Genomic DNA, 6,546 nt, shown 5'->3' with positions numbered 1-6,546 from the left:
TGCGTTAACTCACTCATTATGATCATTTCTAGCTCAATTCATTTATCCACAAATTTTAGGAATTCCTTGTTTTTAATAGCTGAGTAGTATTTCATAGTGTAAACGTACCACAGTTTCTTTATCCATTCTTCTACCGAGGGACACTTAGGCTGTTTCCATGTTCTGGCTATTATGAATAAGGCTGCTATGACCATGGTTGAGTAAATTTTCTTGTTGTGTGCTGGAGCATCTTCTGGGTATATTCCAAGGAGTGGAATAGCTGGGTCTTGAGGAAACCCTATTCCCAGTTTTCTGCGATAGCACCAGATAGATTTCTAATGTGGCTATACTAGTTTGCATTCCCACTAGCAATGAAGGAGTGTTCCTCTCTCTCCACATCCTTGCCAGAATGTGGTGTCACTTGAATTTTTGATCTTAGCCATTCTGATGGGTGTAAGATGGAGTCTCAGAGTTGTTTTGATTTGCATTTCCCTGATGACTAAGGAGGTTGAGCATTTCTTTAAGTGTTTCTCAGCCATTTGATATTCCTCTGTTGAGAATTCTCTGTTTAGTTCCAAGCCCCATTTCTCAATTGGGTTATTTGGTTTGGTGGTGTTTAATTTCTTGAGTTCTTTATATATTTTGGATATTAGACCTTTGTCAGATGTAGAGTTGGTGAAGATCTTTTCCCAGTCTGTAGGCTGCCGCTTTGTTCTCTTGACAGTGTCTCCTGCCTTACAGAAGCTTCTCAGCCTCATGAGGTTCCATTTTTTAATTATTGACATTAAGGCCAGAGCTGTTGGTGTTCTGTTCAGGAAGTTGTCTCCTGTGCCAATATGTTCCAGGCTTTTCCCCACTTTTTCTTCTAACTGACTTAGTGTCTCTGGTTTTATGTTGAGGTCTTTGATCCAATTGGATTTGAGTTTTGTGCAAGGTGACAAATATGGGTCCAGTTGCATTTTTTTACACATAGACGCTCCTTCCTGTTGTAGTATTCTTGATTAATCCAATGCCATGTAATGCTTAATTTTTATACAATGATTTATGCAAATTAGACAATGCATTTTATGATTGATATTTGGAAGGCATACACCCAAAATGACAAAGTATATTTAATGACAAGGGCAGATCTGCTACTCAGAGTTCAGCGTATAATGTCAACTGATAATGGAAAGAGGAACCACCAGCTCATCTTCAGCAACTCTCTTTTCTTCTGATAAGGAGCAAGTAGCCTAAAGTACAAAAGTAACATATGAAAAGAATCAGAGCCTGAAATAAGTCAGTCTGTAGTGAGATACCTACTAATTTATATGTGTGAGTTAGTTTACTGTAGTGTTTTGAATAAGAATGGTCTCCCTAATCACATATTGTTGAATGCTTAGTCATTAGGGAGTGGCATTACTTGGGAGAGATTAGGAGCTGAGGTTGCTTGTTAGAGTTGGTATGTCACTGATGGAAGGCTTTGTGGTTTCAAAACCCAAGCCAGCTCCAGTGGCTCTCTTCATCTTGCTTGCAGAAGTAGACATAAAACTCACAGCTACTTCTATGACAACTTGACTGCTTGCATACTACTATGTTTTCATTCATGATGAAAAGGAACTAAAGCTCTTTTTTTCATAAGAGTTGATGCAGTCATGCTCTCTCCTCACAGCAACAGAACACTAAGATATTTCTTAACAAGCAATTTGTTATCTTATCACTGAGAAGACTAAAGATTGAACTATTCTTTATAATACCAAAGGAAGTATAGAGACTAAAGCCCTTACTGGTAAACCACAAATGGGTAAATGCCCTTATTTAATGAAAGAATGCGGGAAATTTTATATCTAAATAATAAGTTATTGGTACTAAAAAGCATGTGTGGGACAATAAGCACAAGATTTACAAATAATAAAAGATGATGGAAAGAAGGCTCTTGTAAAAGCCCTGTGTTTGGTTTCTAGAACCCACATGTTAGATCAGAGTTGTATGTAACTACTGTTCTGGGGGAATCCAACACCACCTTCTGGTGTCTTCATTTTATTGCATAATGTGAGGAAAACAACAATTCACCAACCACATCTACATACACATAAAATAATCAATAAATATAAGCATTTTTGTTTAAAATAGAAAAGGTGATGAAATGTAGCATCACACTCCCCAATGAGAAAGCATGTCAGAGCAACTATAACCTGATAGTCTGATGCTGAACCAGACATCCAAGCATGCTCTATGACTATGTAAATTCAATGATTCACTAACTTTTATTGTTTCTAAAATATATGAGAATTTAGATTCTGTGTTTTTTCTTTATGCATCCACACATATACGGTCACTTGATCTTTGACAAAGAAGCCAAATCCATTCATGATCTGGCTTTTATGAATAAGGCTGCTATGAACATGGTTGAGCACACTTTCTTGTTGTGTGCTGGAGCATCTTCTGGGTATATTCCAAGGAGTGGAATAGCTGGGTCTTGAGGAAGCCCTATTACCAGTTTTCTGAGATAGCACCTGATAGCATCTTCAACAAATGGTGCTCGTCTAACTGGATGTCTATGTGTAAAAAAATGCAACTGGACCCATATTTGTCACCTTGCACAAAACTCAAATCCAATTGGATCAAAGACCTCAACATAAACCAGAGACACTAAGTCAGTTAGAAGAAAAAGTGGGGAAAAGCCTGGAACATATTGAGGACTTGCTTACCCTGTCTTGACAGAGTTTAGCTATCAACTCTGCCTGCATCCAAGCTTGCCCTTTTAAAGGCAGAATTCTGTCTGTGGTATAAATGAGGACATTTTGCCCAGTGGCTGGTTTGCCACATTTGAAGCCATCTCCATAAGAAGGTTATTTGTTCGAAGTTTACTGCCTATATTCTCCTTGGCTGGTGCCTCAGCTTGAGGAGGACCCCAGGACCCAGATCTGCCTGCCATAAAGTTCTTCTTGTAGGTTTCCAGGACCCTGTGGGTCCTACTATTTCCCTATTCTTCCATGCTACTCTTGCCTAAAGTCTTAATAGGATGCCCTCTCCTCCAACCCACTTTCTTGGTAAGTAAAGTTTTTCATGGTACGTATCCCTTGGACTAGTGTTTTGATATAAGTGACTATATACTGTTTGTCTCTTTTTGCTTCTTGGTGAACTCACTCATAATGATAATTTCTAGATCATTTGTCCACAAATTTTGGGAATTCCTTGTTTTTAATAGCTGAGTAGTATTCCATAGTGTTAATGTATCACAGTTTCTTAGTCAATTCTTCTACTGAGGGACACTTAGGCTGTTTCCATTTTCTGGCTATTATGTATAAAGCAGCTATGAACATGGTTGAGCATATGTCCCTGTTGTGTGATAGGGCATTTTCTGGGTATATTCCAAGGAATTGGACAGCTGGGTCTTGAGGAAGCCCTATTCCCATTTTTTTGAGATAGCACCAGATAGCTTTCGAAAGTGGTTGTACTAGTTTGCATTCCCACCAGCAACGAAGGGGTGTTCCTCTCTCTCCACATCCTTGCCAACATGTGGTGTCATTTGAGTTTTTGATCTTAGCCATTCTGATGTGTATAAGATGGAATCTCAGTGTCGTTTTGATTTGCATTTCTCCGATGACTAACGAGGACGAGCATTTTTTAAGTGTTTCTCAGCCATTTGATATTCCTCTGTTGAGAATTCTCTGTTAAGTTTCAAGCCCCATTTCTCAAGAATGGTAAAAACAAATTGGGCTCATAAAATAAAGATGCTTCTTCTAAAATTTCACTCCATTTCTTGAGTTCTTTGTTTATGAACACTTGAAGAAAGATACCCAAAGTCATACACAATGCTCATTGTACCTAATATTCAAAAAATGTTGCTAATATAAAGTAAACAAAAGAATTATAAGAATTAAGGTTTTCATAAAGGTCATTACTGATTATGTGACTTTATATGCACTACAAATTGTGGGAGAAAATATACTGAAATGTCACAGCTGCCTTGCTTCTAAGAACTATTAGACAAAGTAAAGCCACCAGGTTTGGTTGACTCTTAGTTCTAGTTAATAGTTAATAGGAGTGCATTTTAGAGTGCATCTCTGTCTGCAGCACCACTAATCTGACAGTGCAGATGTTGATTCATTTTTTTGTTTTGTTTTGTTTTTTTACAAGACAGGGTTTTTGTGGAGCCTTGTCTCTCCTGGACTTGTTTTGTAGACTAGCCTGGCCATGAATTCACAATGGTCCTCCAGCCTCTACCTCCAGAGTACTGGGATTAAAGGCGTGAGCCACCACGCCCAGCCAGTTTTTATGATTAGTATAGAATGATCATATCAATAAAGGTAACTTCCTCTGATACTTCCACATATGGGGGAGGGGTGTTAGGAGTTTTTCTTCCATTGTTGGTAAGGATTTTAAGAATGTAGGACAACATCTGGAAAAACAGACCTTTGAAAATTAAATATATAACAACCACTTATCCTAGCAATACCACTTCTTATTTTTGTCCATGTAGATAAGATACATTTAAATGTATGCTTTAATAGCAGTTGTGTTGTAATGTCCTTAAATTTACAATAATGCAAATGACACTCAACTGGTAAATGAGCATTTGGTATAATACAGAAACAATAAAAAGAGTAGAGCTCCTGACATGAGCATCAATGCAGATAAATGTTTTAATAAATCATGTTAAACAAATTTTCTAGAGATAAAAGAATATGTGCTCCAAATAATTTTCACTTTTTTTTAAACCGAAGCAATGTACAAACTGATGAATAAATACAACAGAGTCTACAGACATCCCACCCAAGCCCATGCAACAAAACAGGAAACAAGAACATATTCTTCAGGATTTTAAGTAAGTGAGATATGGTAAGTCAGTGTCCATGTCAGTTTTAAGATCTAGAAAAAGAAATAAATGATAATTACAGAATCCAAATTTCTTTGGGGCAAGTGTTCTTTTTTTAAAATTTTTATTAATTTATTCTTGTTACATCTCAATGGTTATCCAATAACTTATAGTAAGTATACAGCAGAGAAGGCTATGGTGGGAAGTAGAATTTATATCTGACCTGAGTGAGCTCTGTATGAAACTAATTACAAACTTTATTGTATATATGTATGTTCATGTGTATATAGATATTTTACATGTTTTAAATATTTTTTAAAGTTTTTTAAGTTTCTGAACAGAGATGGGGTACCAAGACTTCTTTAGGCAACAAGCTCAATGTATATGCAGAGATACAGAAAAAAATAGTTTGTTACAAGTAAGAAAAAAAAGTCAAATACAGCATAACAAAGCTTCTTATATTATTTTTGATCTCCTATATATGTAATCTTATAATTATTGTAAAATTTTAAAGTAAGATTCAATGATTGCCAGATGAGAAAAAAAGGGATACTGGGGACATGTAGTAAGGTCTCTAAGTATTTAAAAAAGTATTTTTTTATTTAATTTATTTATCTATTACAATTTGTTCACATTACTTCCAGATTGTTATTCTCTCCCGTTTTTGTAATTTATTTTTATTATTATTTTATTTTTACATATACAGTTATATTATTACACATATATACAATAGATTACCTACAGCAAGAAGAACCATGACACAATCAAGAATTATATAAATGTTACATTCTTAGTGTTTTGGCTATTTGTATTTGACAGCCTTGAAGAAGATACCTTTCCTATCTTGGTGCATCTACATTTCTGAATGTAAATCAATCTCCATCACATATTGTCCTTATAAACTTAAAACTCCTATCTAGACCTAAAAGCATCTTAACCCCAAACAACTAAGCTTCATGGTAAAACTAAGCTACCTGGTCATCAACTCCATCAGACTTGAGAAGGAATAAAATTGATTACCTGAGCATGCCAGAAGTGCAGGTTAGTAGCTTTCCAAATGAAAAGATGACAAAGAGTTTTCTACCTGAATAGTCACCCAAAACTCTATTTCCTCCATTTTATCTTGCTGTTCCAACCCTACCTCCCTCTTCCACTATACTCTCCTCCCTTATACATCTGATGGGGTGCCTCCTCCACCACTGTCTATTCACTGTCTATCAGTTCTCATCAAGGTAGCCTGCATCCTCTTCCTCTGTGTTCCCACAAGGCCACCACTCCAAGGGGTAGTGATCAAATCGAGATAATGTCAGAAATAGCTAGCCTCTACGGACCCACCAGGATACTGTGCTGCCTATGGACTACATATGAGCCGAGGGTCTCAGTTCTCACCATGCATGGTCCTTGGTTGGTGCATCAGTGTCTGCAGCACCACCTCCCCCAGCCCAGATTTGTTGCCTCCATGGGTTCCCCATTGGTCTCTTTGTGGAACTCCTGTCCTCTCTAGTTCCTTCTACCCCCCCCCCAACACTTCAATAAGACTTCCTGTGCTCCCACCCCCTATGATGGCCTCTGAGACTTAGCATCAGCTTAGATCCCCTGTTTGGTGGAATCTTTCAGAGAACCTCTATGGTAGGCTCAGGTCCTGTTCCTTCTTTACAATGACTTCTGGTGTCTATTCTATTTGCCCTTCTGAGACACAGACACAGACACACAGACAGATACACACACACACACACACACGCACACATACACACACACATGCACAC

Source organism: Acomys russatus, chromosome 10 (genome assembly GCF_903995435.1).
Source record: "Acomys russatus chromosome 10, mAcoRus1.1, whole genome shotgun sequence".
Lineage (NCBI taxonomy): Eukaryota > Metazoa > Chordata > Mammalia > Rodentia > Muridae > Acomys > Acomys russatus.
The sequence above is the reverse complement of the archived record's forward strand: the minus strand, read 5'-3'. Positions refer to the sequence as shown.